The sequence below is a fragment of the Anomalospiza imberbis genome, chromosome 7, assembly GCF_031753505.1.
Source record: "Anomalospiza imberbis isolate Cuckoo-Finch-1a 21T00152 chromosome 7, ASM3175350v1, whole genome shotgun sequence".
NCBI classification, from domain to species: domain Eukaryota; kingdom Metazoa; phylum Chordata; class Aves; order Passeriformes; family Viduidae; genus Anomalospiza; species Anomalospiza imberbis.
In genome coordinates this window covers 31304159-31318315 of record NC_089687.1, presented here as the reverse complement: position 1 = coordinate 31318315, position 14157 = coordinate 31304159, and the positions used below count along the sequence as shown (strand labels likewise).

At 37.0% G+C, this 14157-nt stretch overlaps 1 long non-coding RNA gene across 1 annotated transcript; it reads left to right on the top strand.

Moving 5' to 3' along the window:
• Window positions 1-2633: 2633 nt before the first annotated feature.
• LOC137477399 (uncharacterized) lies at window positions 2634-13957 on the top strand. Its single transcript, XR_011000976.1, has 3 exons — window positions 2634-2745; window positions 8173-8274; window positions 13267-13957. It is a non-coding gene; the product is annotated as an uncharacterized lncRNA (long non-coding RNA).
• The last annotated feature ends 200 nt before the right edge of the window (window positions 13958-14157 follow it).

Sequence of the window (14157 nt, the reverse complement as noted above, 5' to 3'; positions counted from 1 at the left end):
TATATACTAATTTCTAATTGGCCAAATGTAGAAAAATGCAGGTAAAGTGGTGATGGGTGACTTGTTTGTGCTAAATCATCTTTTAGAGCCTGGGATGATTCTCTACTTACTTAAAATTGTCTAAAATTTTTGGCATTAAGTATCATTTTGATGTTGAAACCTCCTAGAAAATAGCCACCTTATCCTGCTGAGCCTGAAAGAGAGAACTGAGTTGAAACAAATAAGGTTTGGATCTGAAATGTCCATATCCATTTATGAAAACACTTTTTTAAAGGATGTATTATGGCTGAGGCAGTGCACAGACAGAAGAGATGATATGCCTGCTTTGTCCAGTATGAATGAAGTTTGCTGAAGCTTTAGCTTATGACTACACTGCAATTTAAATTTTGAGCAAGAAATGAAAAGTGAGGAAGTATTTTGAAAGAACAGAGTGAAAGAAATGGTTATATGATGTTGAAATACACCACCTGCTAGCTTTGTTTTTGTTAGATTTTCTTCTCAGAAATTTATTTTTTGTTTTGTTATAGTCTGTTGAATGTGGCAGCTCATTATTTTCAGCCCAGTTATTCCCAAAAACCAAAACTAAAAAAGTAAATTTTGCAAAATAAAATATTCTGGACATTCTAGTGATGTTTTCCAAACTCATTCTGTTTATGCAACATATTCAAGCAGTCATGTGATCTTTAAAGCCATACGGCCTTGTATTATAATTGTTAAAGATTAGTAAAAAAACAATGCTCAAAAAACAAGTCACAAAGAACAACTGAAAAAAAATCTATGATTCTGAAAAGAACAAGTTCAGATATACTCTGCATGAAATAGTCTAGTACTTCTCTGCTTATTTCTTGACCAGCTGCCTCTGTTTCTTTCAGTAAGTTCGAAGTTTATTTTAAAAGACAGAGGGTAATTCATGTTCCTGGCACAATGATCAATCTTCTGTCAACAAAACAGTGACCATACATGTGACAAGCTGAACTCTTTTGTGGGAAAGATGGGAAGGGACACCTTCTGTTTCTCTCCAGGTCCATGTGTCTGAGCTCAGAGCAATTCCATTCCTGTGTCTCTCAGCTGGCAGAGGAGGTTTCGAGATCACAATTTTTTAGAGAACAACAATTTGACCAATGCTCCCCAGCCTCAAAAGCAAATCCTGGAGAAAGACTTTGAGTTGTTTATGAAATAATGAGAAGAATGGAAGAGATAAATAAGGAATGGTTCTGTGCTGCCTTGAGCTACAGGGCATTGAATGAAACTAGCAAATGTCAATAACAAACTACACAAAAGGATTATTTCTTCACACAATACAATGAAATTCAAATTGCCAAGGCCATGGGCCTTGCCATGGGATGCTCTGAATTCTGTTTGTATAGGTTCAGAATTTTCCCAGAGAACTTGCAAGGAAAATAAACAAAAAAAAAAAAAAAGGCAAAATCACATTTGGAAGACATTAAAACAGAAATGCTGCTTGTTGCTTAGGAAATCCCTTAGCTGTAAATTGCAAGAAGCAATTTTACTCTGGGAGAGTATCAGTTTCAAATTGTCCTGCTCTAAGACTCCTCCTGAGGAGTCTGCTGTTGGTCACTGGTCAAACTAGAATTTGAGTCTAGAAGGGCTTTTAGTCTGATCCAGTATAAGGAAAAAAATTTCTTGTTCTAAGTGATGCATACCACATTTTGCAGCAAACTCCCTGATGCACAGTGGTTCATCAGTAAAAGGACAGTGTTAAGTGAAGTAAATTATGTTTCTGACCATGTAACATCTTCAGTGAAGGAAAAAAGTTGGGGTAAGGAGTAGTGACCCAGCTGCCAGACTAATAAATGCAATGCTAAATAGCAACTGCCTGATACTTCTGTAGAACCATCTCTTAACATAATGCAATTATGTTCCTATGAGCTGGACATAGCACACCCCAAATTTACAGATGTTTTGCATAGGAGAGGGACAGTTTTCTTATCTGTGATTTAGATTCCTTTGCTTCTTCATCAAATAAGGGCACACTGAGAATTGTTGTCCATGTGTTAGTCCTAAATAGCTATAAATATTTATGAATCAGGTGTTTTCCCTTATAAATATCGAGGCATCTAGTATTGGTGGCTTATTTAAATTTACAAGTGTTAATAATCTCACTGGGTAGCTCTAGGACTACATGAAAATACAAATAAATAATGAATAGTTATTATAATATAAAGCAGTCAATATTCTGGATGTCTGTTTGAAGCACAGTAAAACAGTCCCTCCTATTATCGAGTTCTTACAACTCAAATCAAAGCCTCATGGCAGCAGATTATTTCAGGGAATACTGGGAGGGAAATATGGAGGGAATAAAGGAAATTATTTATATGCTGCATAGCATATGTAACTATATAATGTAGTCAGCCTGTATCTATGATTGCAGGAATAAAGCATGCACTGAGTTCATAGGTTTTGAAGGACTTTATGTCCATCATGTTAATGGTGACAACAGCAAGGCCAGAGTATTTAAAATATTGCTATTACCTGTGCACTTAGATAGGAATAGCATATAGTATGGTTTTTTACAATTATAGGAATTTGCAGAAATCAAAATATGTGAAAAACAGAATAAAATTGAAGTGCTTTCTCTTCGAGAAAAGAGGAGAGTAATTTTTAATGATGAATTTTTCTTCAGTGCAGATCATGAAGTAGATTGCCTGCAGAGAAGCCAACAGCAGATGAAATCTGTAATGGAAACAGAGGGAGAGCGGGACACAGACTGCATAAATATGCACAGTATGTTATTTTTATTCATTCCAAAGTCTGTAATTTAGAAAAGATTTTCATCCTGTTCTTTCAATTTACCAAATAGACCCATTTCATATCCTTTTTTTTTTTTTTCTAGAAAAGACTAAAGAGCTAATGATGGTTTGTCTTATTTGCTTTCTTTGTTTCTAACAAACTCTTTGGTTAAATGGTGTGCAGTTGAGAATATGGAGAGCTGTAATTTTCACAGTAGTGTGACCATGCTCCAAAAAGTAGTTGAGCTGGTAGTAAGGTGCTCATAGGTCTTGTGCCCTTTGTTTTCCGAGTTAGTTAAGGATCCTGTTCTACTTTTTAACTAATTAACTGATTTTGTAATCAACTACATTTTGTTTTAAAACTTTTTTCTAATCTGCCTGAGGAGAAGATCCCATACTGGCTATTTTTTGTTGTTTAAATCATGTCTGCATTTTAATTTCTTTTGATCTTTAGATAAACCTCATGGCTATTTACTACCAAGTTGGGACAACGGCTGTTTTTTAAGGCAATGGGTTTTGCCAAGTCTGCAAAATTCCCTTTGGGTTATATATTCTTTTCTCCCATTGTCTAGTTATCTTTTCAACTTCACCTCTGGTTTAGTGTTGCTTAATACCCACATGTACTGTAATCCAGCATGCAGTCAAGCACCAGAAGTGAGACGAGGTCATTTTCTGTTACTTCTGATACTCTGTTTAATGCTTTACTATATCACCCTTGGATTAGTTCATGTCTTTTTATCCCATCATAGAGACTTGGAAAAATGAGAGCACATGTAATAATTTGTAGCAATGTGTATTTACTTTTAATTCCTGATTCCTGGACTACAAAGTGTGAGTATCTGTGTGATTTTATAAATAACTCCACACCCTAAGTCATCATAAACACACGCTGAGACTGTTTCTGGTATAAAACATACATTTACTAAAATCTAAATTTCCAAAGTCCTACTAGAATTCCTTAACAATCTTTATGAATAACTATTCAAATAAATTAACACAATTCAAGGAGTTATCTAGCAAAGTTAAGTTGTAACTTTTTTCCTGGCTTCTCCAACACAGAACTTTACAAAAGGTTCAGTATAAAATCTAATGCTACCCACGCTGTCAGGAAATAAGTTTTCCCTTAGGTAGCATCCCATATCCCCTAAGAAAACATGTGGTCTAGGACCTACAATCCTTTAAGACCTCATCATGTTGCCCTAAATTCATCAAGAGCAGCCTTAATTTAACTGTTTATATTTATTGGATACATGAGTTTGTAATGTAATCCTATTACTTTGAAACTCTGAATCTTGATTTCTCAATTAATATTTTTTAGAAGTCTTTCAAGTTGCTTTGTTTCTTGCCAAACAGCAGCAGCAGCAGCTTCCTTCATGGTGTAGGGTGTGGAAGCCCCACTCTCAGTCTGTATAGAGAGCACCTGCACTCTGTGCACTGACATCCTCTGCAGCTGCTCACAGCTGCACAACAGCCCCATCTGACAATGCTGGCTTTACACAGGCATCTAAAAAAAAATTAAATAAATAAAGGAAACCATTCATTGTCTCTGGTGAAGATTGCTGTCCTTGCCAGCAGTATGTAGACTTTAGCTTTACAGTATTGAGGGGAAAAGAAGGTATCACCTAGGAACTGTAAATGGTAATGCCTAGTAATGTATTCACTCCCTTGCAGTGAAATTATGTACAGAATGAACTCTAGCATGACCTAGTAGTTGTAGCTCCTTTCTTTGAGGGCTGATCAGACTTCTGATCAGCTGTACATTTATATTCAGTTCAAATGTCAAGTGCTACATAAGCAGTAGAAAGTGGAAGCAGATTTTAAGGATCCCATTTTAGAATATGGGGGAAATACTTACTGGCTTTGCTAAAAGCTGTTGACAAAGCAGTCCTCTGCTCTGGCCTGCCTGTAGAGAAGCTGCCTACTGCCCTGGATGCTGTCAAATGCTGTGTCAACAGCTCGCAAGCCTGCATGGAGAATTATTACTCTCTTTTACAAAAATTGTTCATTTTCCAAACAAACTCATCCTCAGATGGCTTTTTTAATAAAAAAAAAGTACTATTTCACAAAGCTCACAAAGTCTTGGACACTAGAAGTGGAAAGGGCATTTTAGATCACCCAGTTTACACATCTGCCAGTGCATGATTGTGCACTGCAGCTTTAATTTATCTTTTTAATTTTTGAAATTTAATTTTTAATTAAATATAATTCTCTGCCTACTGCCTTTTTGTGCCATGTACAGAGGGAAGCAGGATTTATCAGTTCAGTCAAAAAATTCAGCGGAGAAAGGCTCTCATTTGCAGATTCGGCAGATCTTGTTCATCTCAGTTACCATAAAGACTTGGAGATTTTGCATATTCTCCTTTCAGACTAAGACCACAACCAGCAATTTTGCCTTAAAATTACACTGGAACTTTAAAAAAAAAGCAACTTTTGAAGCTCATTTTTCAGTTGTTTATCAGATTCATTTACATCAGAACTTGCACAATTCTAGGTATGTGAACAGAGTACAGGGTAAAATTGACAATTTGAATTGTCCAGACATACAAACTTCTGTTTCTCTTCTGTTTTTTCTTTTTTCTCCTTTTCTAAGCAGAGCTCTGCTTTTATTGACAACATCCCCAGTCTAAATCTTTTCTTGTCTTCCAGAAGTCAATCATTGTTATGATGAGGCTCTGTAGGCCATCTCCCATGCTACCTCACTCCTGATTCAGCTCTTTCTCTGCACAAGGCCTGATGTTTCTCAGATTTTGACTGATTTACTATTACTTTCTTCCTGTCAGTGGAATCTTCAAGAGACTCAGTCCTCAAAACTAGGTTCCAAAACACCTTTCATCAATGTAGCAAGGTACAAGGTAGTTAAGCATCCTCAGAAGGTCTATCAGAGCTACCATAAAAGTGACAGTTTGCTGCTTAAAGTCCTTTTGGGCACCAGGTTTCTGGATAACCAAAGATAAATGTTTCTTCATGGTTGGATGTACATAGTAGGTCCAAAATTTCTGCTGCTGTGCTCACAAAATTGTAGTGGAAGCATAAATGTTTTGTATATTAACATCTGCATAGACTTCCAGGGCCTGTTCTTTCTTCTTTCCTTCTTTTAAAGCACTTGCAAAGAAACTGCCACTGTTCTGTTTCAAAATGTAGAAAATTCTCTTAGTTCTCCATATAACTGTTCAGGCTCTCTTTAGAGATTCTTCTTCTTGTTTCAAGACTGAGGATATAAGACCTTAGAAACTGCACTTCTCTAAGTTTTGCTGTTTATCCACCAAATCTATTTCCTAACACAGGGCCACATATTGTGGCCTAATAACATTTTATCTTTTATTTCAGGTCTCTTTAACTATTGAAAAAGTCTTGGGAAAAAAAAAAGTGAACATATTTTCTACACATGGTTAGAAAACACATTAAATGTCTTAAGATATTTATGCTGAATTATACCTTGTACAAGGAAGTAATTGTTTATGACAAACATAAACACAGAATTTCCACAAACTGTTACATTGTCAATTTAGTTGCTTACAACCTCTCCTAACATTAAGTTCCAGCTTGCCTTGATTGTTAGGTCTTTCATGAGAGCAAGGGAAATGGATTTGGCAACAGGAACCAAGAGGTATTAATTTCAAAATACTGTGTTCACCTTGAAAGATGTACCCAGAAATCAGGAGACCAAGTTCCAATCATTCCACTGAATCAAGTAATTTTGAACTTTGCTCTGCTAATATATTGGTTATAATGATAAAAATGTCTTATTTTTATATTTGAGAATAGATATAAATTTAGAACACCAAATTGAAAATTCTAGTCCTTTTTTTTATTGGCTGTGGGGAAAAGGCCAAGAGCTCTTCTGGATATAATTGCCTTAAAAAGAATACCCTATAACTGAAAAGAAACCCTAAAACCCAACCACAAAAAAGCTCCAAAGTGATTCACTCTGAAGCTGAAACATATGAAGCTTACTTAATAACATGTACTTATTGGTCATTATGATATCAAATGTTACTGACAGTTTATATGTTTTCTGGAACTCAGAAGTCAATTGTTCATTTTTTCCCAGGCTTTTACACATCTCATTGCTATCTAATCTAATGTCCACAGACTCACTGTAAACACAGACTGATGGAAAGTAAACACTGAAGCCTCAGTATCAGATAAACAGAGCACTGAAGATTCAAATTTTTCTCTACATAAGTCTTCCCAACTCAATTTACAAAAAACTTTCCGTATGTATCAATTTTCATGGGACTTTATAAACTTTACATAGTTTTCTTTGACGAAGTCTACAGTTTTCCTGACCATACAGAGGCTCTGATCATACTTTCTGTAGATGGGAATTTGGGAAGTAAAGGAGGCACTGTGTACAATTACAAAATATTTATTATTTAGTACAGAGGTCAGGAAGAAAATATTTTTCACTTTTCCCAGAACAAGATTAAAAATGCTTTAAGACCAATGTCTTAACTTCTGTGAAAGCTTTCGTATGATAATTGTAAAATTATTGTGCTTCTCTGCCTTTACACTTTCACAAAAGAGAACAGCATTAGTGGGAATTTTTGTAGACATGCAGAAATGTTGTGTCTCAACATTGCTTCTTTGCTTCATTTTACAGAAACTAGGGAACAAAAAAAGCCTGTAAAGTGGTTTTTAATGACCTAGGTGAAGGTACTAAAAGAGCATTTGATAAATAGTCTGAAGAGGAAGACAGTGGAATGTTTTATAAGAAAAGAGATGTTTGGCCAGTTGATGATTATAGTATTAGTGAAGACCAAAGTGATGAAGTGTGAAACCAAAAACTGAAGAGTTAAGACCAACTTTATGTCCAGATACTACTATGAGTGTTTCAGGGGGAAAAATAAATTTTTAAGCATAGTAAACAAAAGAATCACTTCCCATTTGCCAGCAGAGACAGAAATTAATTTTGCAGATGCAATCTAGGTATCGTTACCTGCACTGTTTAATTCACTCAGAAAGTTCAGCCAGCAATAGTCTGAAATTTTCTAATTAGAAAATACCAGGGATACTTTTATTGAAAAGGCTGCGGGAAATGGTGGATTGGTAAGATTTTTTTTTTTTAAATCTGTTGCATTTCTTCTTGAATTATCTGAATAAAAAATACAAAATAGGACTGTTGAAGATGGAAATAAAAGTGCAGGATAATAAAGAGGGCAGAGGTGTAAAACTCAGTCCAAAATGGAAAAGACAGATGTGGCCAGGACCAAGGATCTGCAATCCAAACATTCCAGAGAAATGAGTAACATCTTTTGCAAACACTCCTCAACACAATTAGTCTTTAGTTCTGTATATTCCGATCATCAGAGGGATTTTCAAACTGAGGAGACAAAAATATTTCGACCCAATGCAAATTCCTAAACTGCTTTCAGCCTGATTTTAGTGCTCAGTGACTAATTAAACAGCATATTATTTTTAGGTTTTCAAAGAAACTGGTGTCCATTTATTGAAGAACATAAATGTTTCTCCATGTTACTGCATATGCCTATGTCTGCAGCACCAAAAATACCACTTTATCCAGGTGAGTTAGAATAATCCCTGAGTTTACACACATTACTTCTGCTCCTGATAAATTTATTAACAAATGTCGAAAAAACTGCCCACCCTAGAACAGGAATCTCTGGGCAGTATGTATTCCATTTGTTTGCCATAAATTAAAAAATAAAATCAAAGCAGCTTTTAAATAAACATGTGTCCTTCAAGAGGATCACATGGCAGACATTCCAGAAATTTGCTTACAAGGCTGGATTGGTAAAAGGTTGGCAGACAGATCGATACCTTTCTCCTTCTGCTGCAGCAACATCTAAAGTGGCTGCTCATTTTGTGTGTGGTTCTTTTGCTTTTCAAATTCTCAGCCGGATAGCTGTGACTCTGTCCAGGCCCTGTCCCTCCCAAAGTACACAGAGATTGGGGAAAGGATAGCTAGCAACTGTGAAAATAACTTGGACATCCAAATATGCTTTCCAAGGCAGTCATCTCATGAAGCAGGCCAAATCTTGGGAAAGCAAAGGCAGTTTATAATAAAATAAATTATATACAACCATGTTTATTTCAAGTGACTCTTAAAGGCAGAAAGGCAAGTTACACCTTAAAGAAGTTGCACTTTTAAAAAAAAGGATGGTTTGTGTCATTAAAAAAGAGTGAGATTTTGTTTTCAGATACAGGTTCAGGTTCATATTATAGGTTCAGGTAGATGCAGAATAAATTTTTTTAAAAATTCTGGTCCAAGAAAATATGCTAAAACCATAAAATTATATTAAAAGGCTCACATGATCTGCAGGAAAGTATAACTGTTGTTGCCCTGAGAATTGAGAAAATAAGATTTGTCTGAAACTCAGATATGTCATTTTATCATTCTAAAAGTCAATGTAATTAAAAACTACTCATTATTTGCTAGGTTCTTTTTTAAGATAATTTTCTAAAACTCAAAATTCACAAATCCCAAAGCTTCTGTTTGCACTAAGTGGCAAAGGGTAAAGGTCAAAATGCAGGAAGCGTTTTTGTTCTAGGGTTATCTCATTCCAGAGGCCATTCTGGAGCACAGATGGATCAGTCCTTATATTGACTTATTTCAGACAGAATACATTTTATTTATAAACGTGCCAAAATGTCTTGACTCCAGTTCAGTTCAATGGGTGGAGGTTGTCATGTGTAAAGAAAATATGCCGTTCTGTTGTTGCTGGCTTTGCCTCATGAGTTTGGAGGCAGCAGACAGGAGCAGAGCTCCTCCAGCATGCTCCCACAGAGGCACTGATGGAGCAGAAAGCTCCAGGAGGGCTGGCAGGGCTGAGGTGTCAGCCTTTCTGCATTTCTGCTCTGTCCTCATGTGATCTGATGTTGAAGTTTTCTCCATTCACAGAGTCCATGGCTCAAATGTCAGCCTCTTGCCTGCAAAAGGCTTGGTCTGGTTCCTCCCAAAACCCAAGTCTCTCAGAAACCTGGCATCCTTTTTCCTGGTCACTCCAACGGCACCCATCCTACACACCTTGAGAGTTCCCCTCTTGAACAGCTGACACTGTAAGTTTTTAGTTACCTGTCTAGACAGGTGATTTTTGTGGTGGTTTAACATTAGTTCTGTTTGAAGGGAGACCAAAAACGCAGAACTGCCCAGTTAACAGGGGTTAGATGGTAACCCATGGCAGACAAACATGCTTTCATAGAAATAGAGCTGGCTAAAGATAAAGACCACTGGTGAAAATATCCAAAGTATTTGTAATAATGTGCAAAGGAACAATTTCCAAGACTTATTTTACAATATCACATGTTTGCAGACCCTTTTACATCTGGCTTAAAAATTGAGGGGTCTGTAAAAACACAAGCATTTCTTACATCTGAAATTAATGCTAAAAGCATGAAACTTGAGTAGTTAATTTAAATTTGACGTAATTGTCAAAGCAAAACACAAAGAGAAATACTGTAAATTCTCTGGGGCAAAGTTTTCTGTTCATGCCACAAACATACTTGCAGTGAAATAGCAGCACAGAAAGAAGCACCGATTTAGCTGTCCTTACATTTTTATTGTGTTAAGTAGTTTACAACAAAATCATTAGTGTGATGACTGTGAAACTCAGAAATGTTAAAAGAGCAAGCAGCTTCTAGCTCTTGATTCCCTGAAGATAACTGAGAGCCTGCAGGGTCAGCCAAGTAGTGGAAGCAGAGTGTCCTACTTGTGCCTTGCTGGCTGGCTGTGGGGCTGCTTTGTGGCTCTCTGGGGACAGGGGTGAGGACTTTGGAGAGCAGGCTCTTCAGCTGCCACAGGTCTGAATAGCTCCTCTTCAGTCTCATTGCTGGGTTTTTTCCTTTTGTCCAACTGGACTCCAGATGTCCCAGTGCTCTTAGTTAACCAAATGATGTGTAAGTGGAATGAGAACTAGATCAGAAGCTCTAAAAAAATGAGAATGCAGCAGGTAAAAATGGCAGGTAGATACACAATCCAGGAGCCTCGAGATCTGCCGGTGCTCACAGATTCCTCTTGTAAATAAGGCAATATGTATTGGGGTCCTATTTCTACCTCATAGTAGCTGCTCTCTCCAGACTAACTGATAGTAATTTTTTTTAAATCTTTCATCAAGGCACAGTTCAGATGCATTTGAGCCTGGATTCCCAAGGAGATCAAGCCAGCCTAGATATGGTTAGTGTAACTCTTGGGAAATCAAAAATACTTCAATGATAAGGAGTGTGGGAAGTGTCTTTGTATTGTCATGATAAAGTTGTGATGTTCGTACGGTGTTTAAGATATTCAAGTGTCTGACTTACATGTTAATAACTAACATTTTTTCCCACACCCCTTGCTGAAGTGGTAGAAATAACTCTACAGTGAAAGAATTTCTTTCATGTGCCATTTTTGCCTGATACTTTCACAGAAACAGAAAATAGAGAAAAATTCTTGCTTGTTTATGCTTTCTTTCCACTACTCAGTTCGTTAAAAAGACCTTGGTTTGTCTATAAATATGTTTCCTATCTATTTTAACACTTGCATAATGAGCATCTATGTGTTTTGGAATTCTGATCTATTTTAAACAGAATCTTCAATGTTTCCTTTCTGCCTGAAACATATCAGAATGCCATACTTCAATATCAGTTCCAGAAGGAGCCAGATGCAGAAATTTCTGGGAAGGATTAATAGTTTTTTTCTCTTTGGAGGGGTCATTAGCTCTGCATGAACAGATTAAAGATTCCTTGCTCATTGTATTCCAAAACAGCAAAGCACTGGATCCAAAGAAAAAGTAGTGCACATTGTTAGATTGATAACTGTAAGTTATTCAAGGTCAAATTCTCTGAATTCTTATGGTTTGAAATATTTTTTACTCTTTGCTTAGCAGAAATTGCAGTCCACCCTTCTGGTGTACTTTCACGGGTACCACATTAAAAGCATCTTATGAATATTTAAGTATTGCTGCTGACAGTTTTGTAGCTTTTCAAAGATACTGATGAGGTGAATTTTCCTGAAGGTCATTTCTTTGAAAACAGTGTTTCAATAAGGGTTTAAAGATGAACTCTGAAAAGATACCTTATTGCAACTTTGAAAAGGTTTTTCAAAAAATTAATAAAAAAAAAACCCATTCTTCCCCCGTCCATATTAGCATATCGGAAATATTTGATTTTATATATGTTGTTTTTTCACCTACATGACATTTTATTCTCAAGTTAATGAAAACATAATATAACTAAAATCCATTGCTAAAATTTTGCATGCTCTATGCTCATACATCTTTAGTAGATGTTTAAGGTAAAATTCACAAATACACTAAAATGATGGTGACATAATTTTGCCCTGAACTCACACACCTTGTACTAGTGTTTTCTTTTTATCACAATATCATCCGTACTGAGGGGTAGAGAAACTCAGGCTTTCCTGTGACATAATTTGTGAGACTTTTTTTTAAATGGAGGTCCTGACACTCAAAACCTTTTTGGTGATAACATCACATGGCACCAGGTTTTAGTTCATACACCATAAGTGTTACAAATTGTCACCAAACGTATTGTGCAGCTTTCACTCTCTTGATGTTTCTTGAGGATGCATGCCCTTTCCCTTGGTTTTGTTGAAGAGCATGACACCTGTGGCAGCCAGGTGTGGCAGGAGGGGGTATCTGCTTCAACACCAGCTGCTTACACAGAAGGAAGCTCTGGCTTTTAGGATAGTGAGGATCTGTCCCACTAGAAGTTCATAAACCTTTCCATGATCTTCCCTTGTCCTTAATTTTAACAGCGGCATACCACACACAGGCTTTTCACCAATTTACAACAGGAGGTGACTATTAAATATTACAAACTATATCATGTGACAACCTGTTGCAACATGTGGCAAATTTGCTACTCCTTTCCCACTAAAGTTTCAAGGCGCTGCTGTGCATTCCTGCACTGACACAGCAGCCCTGAGCCCCCAGAGCTGGGTACTGCACAGCTCTGCCTGCAAAGGGTGCGTAAGAGGGAGCTGCAGGACTATTCAAAAGGAAAGGATCTTTTATACTCTTTTGCAATGGGGAACCAAGTCAATACTCTTGTCAGCATGTTTTTCATACTTAATAACCTACAGGGCTCCTGGTTTGTGTCACACCCAGGCTAACGTGCACACACGCAGAAGGCTACTGTAAAACTTTATCCTGCTTTATCGCCCCAGGTTAAAAAGCATTAGAACAGACACTGATGGAAAGCATCATGCATGTTCTGTCTTTTTTGTTGTTTCCCTAGAACAGTCTTTTCAAATCACAAAAATGGAAGGAATTGCATTTACTGGGAAGAACAGGCATGGGGCAGAAAGTCATTTATCATTTGTATTGATATTTTTTGTATCAGTTAGTAAAATTGGTAAGTTCATTGATATATTTTGTACTGCAATGCCCAATTTAACTTGGAACAAGAACCTCAACAGCAGTGCAGCTCTCTCTAGCTTGTGCACGTGCAAGATTTTAGAAATGTTAACCATTATAAGAATTTTGATTAAATACATCCTCAGAAATTTGTTCTATGCTGCGCCTGTATTTAAGAAATGCCTTTTTTTTTCCTTCAGATATTCAGCCAAAAGTATAGAAGAGCTGAATCTGGGGGTCTGCACTACCTGAACAGTGGCAGCGGACTAAAGAATTTGCAGTGTAATACTGCAGAATGTTGTACTGTTTCATTCCCTGGTGGCACAATTCTGTTTCCAAATGCGCCAAAAGTTTGTTGGGAATGTCAGTTATATATCTGAGGAATAATGCTGAGTGTCATCTGGCTGGTGAGGATCAAGTTTGAAGTACCTGACAATCTCCATAAACTGTAATTCACTAAATGTGGTACTGGATCAGGACCGGTGATCATGCTTATTCTGATCATGCATTTATTTTGTATTTTTAGAAAATATTCTCTCGTCCTTATGTTATAGTTTCCTGCTTGATTAATGTAAGGATGGCACTTGATAAAGTTCTCAGACCTCTATAGATGGTAAATATGTGAAGTGGTCAGTTATTTGAAATTTCATTGCTCTTCTAAAGGAAAATCTTTCCTTTCTGAGTAGTTAAAATGGTCACGGGTGATACCTTGGGAGCTAGAAAATTCATGGTATGCAGTGGTTTAGTCCAAAATGGCAAAACATGGAGATGCACAGGAAGGCAGCTTATGGGAAACATAGTACAATAACAACCCTGACCTCCTGGCCTCTAGAAATTAGGAAGTGCAATTCCTAAATCAAAACCAGCACCAGAAGTTCTGGGAATGGGAACAGGCTTTCAGTCCTGTGTACGTGTCCGCTTGTTTTGTGCATTTCCAAGAGCTGTGTGTTCTGGTGGCCTTGGGAAAAAGCAGAAGCCAGTGGAGGAGATGCAGGGTGGGTGGCAGGGGAATGGCACTCTTTCCATGCTGTTGGGATGCAGAGTTGTCCTGTAGATGGAGGATTTGTGTAGTCCTCTCTTCCCACCAGAGG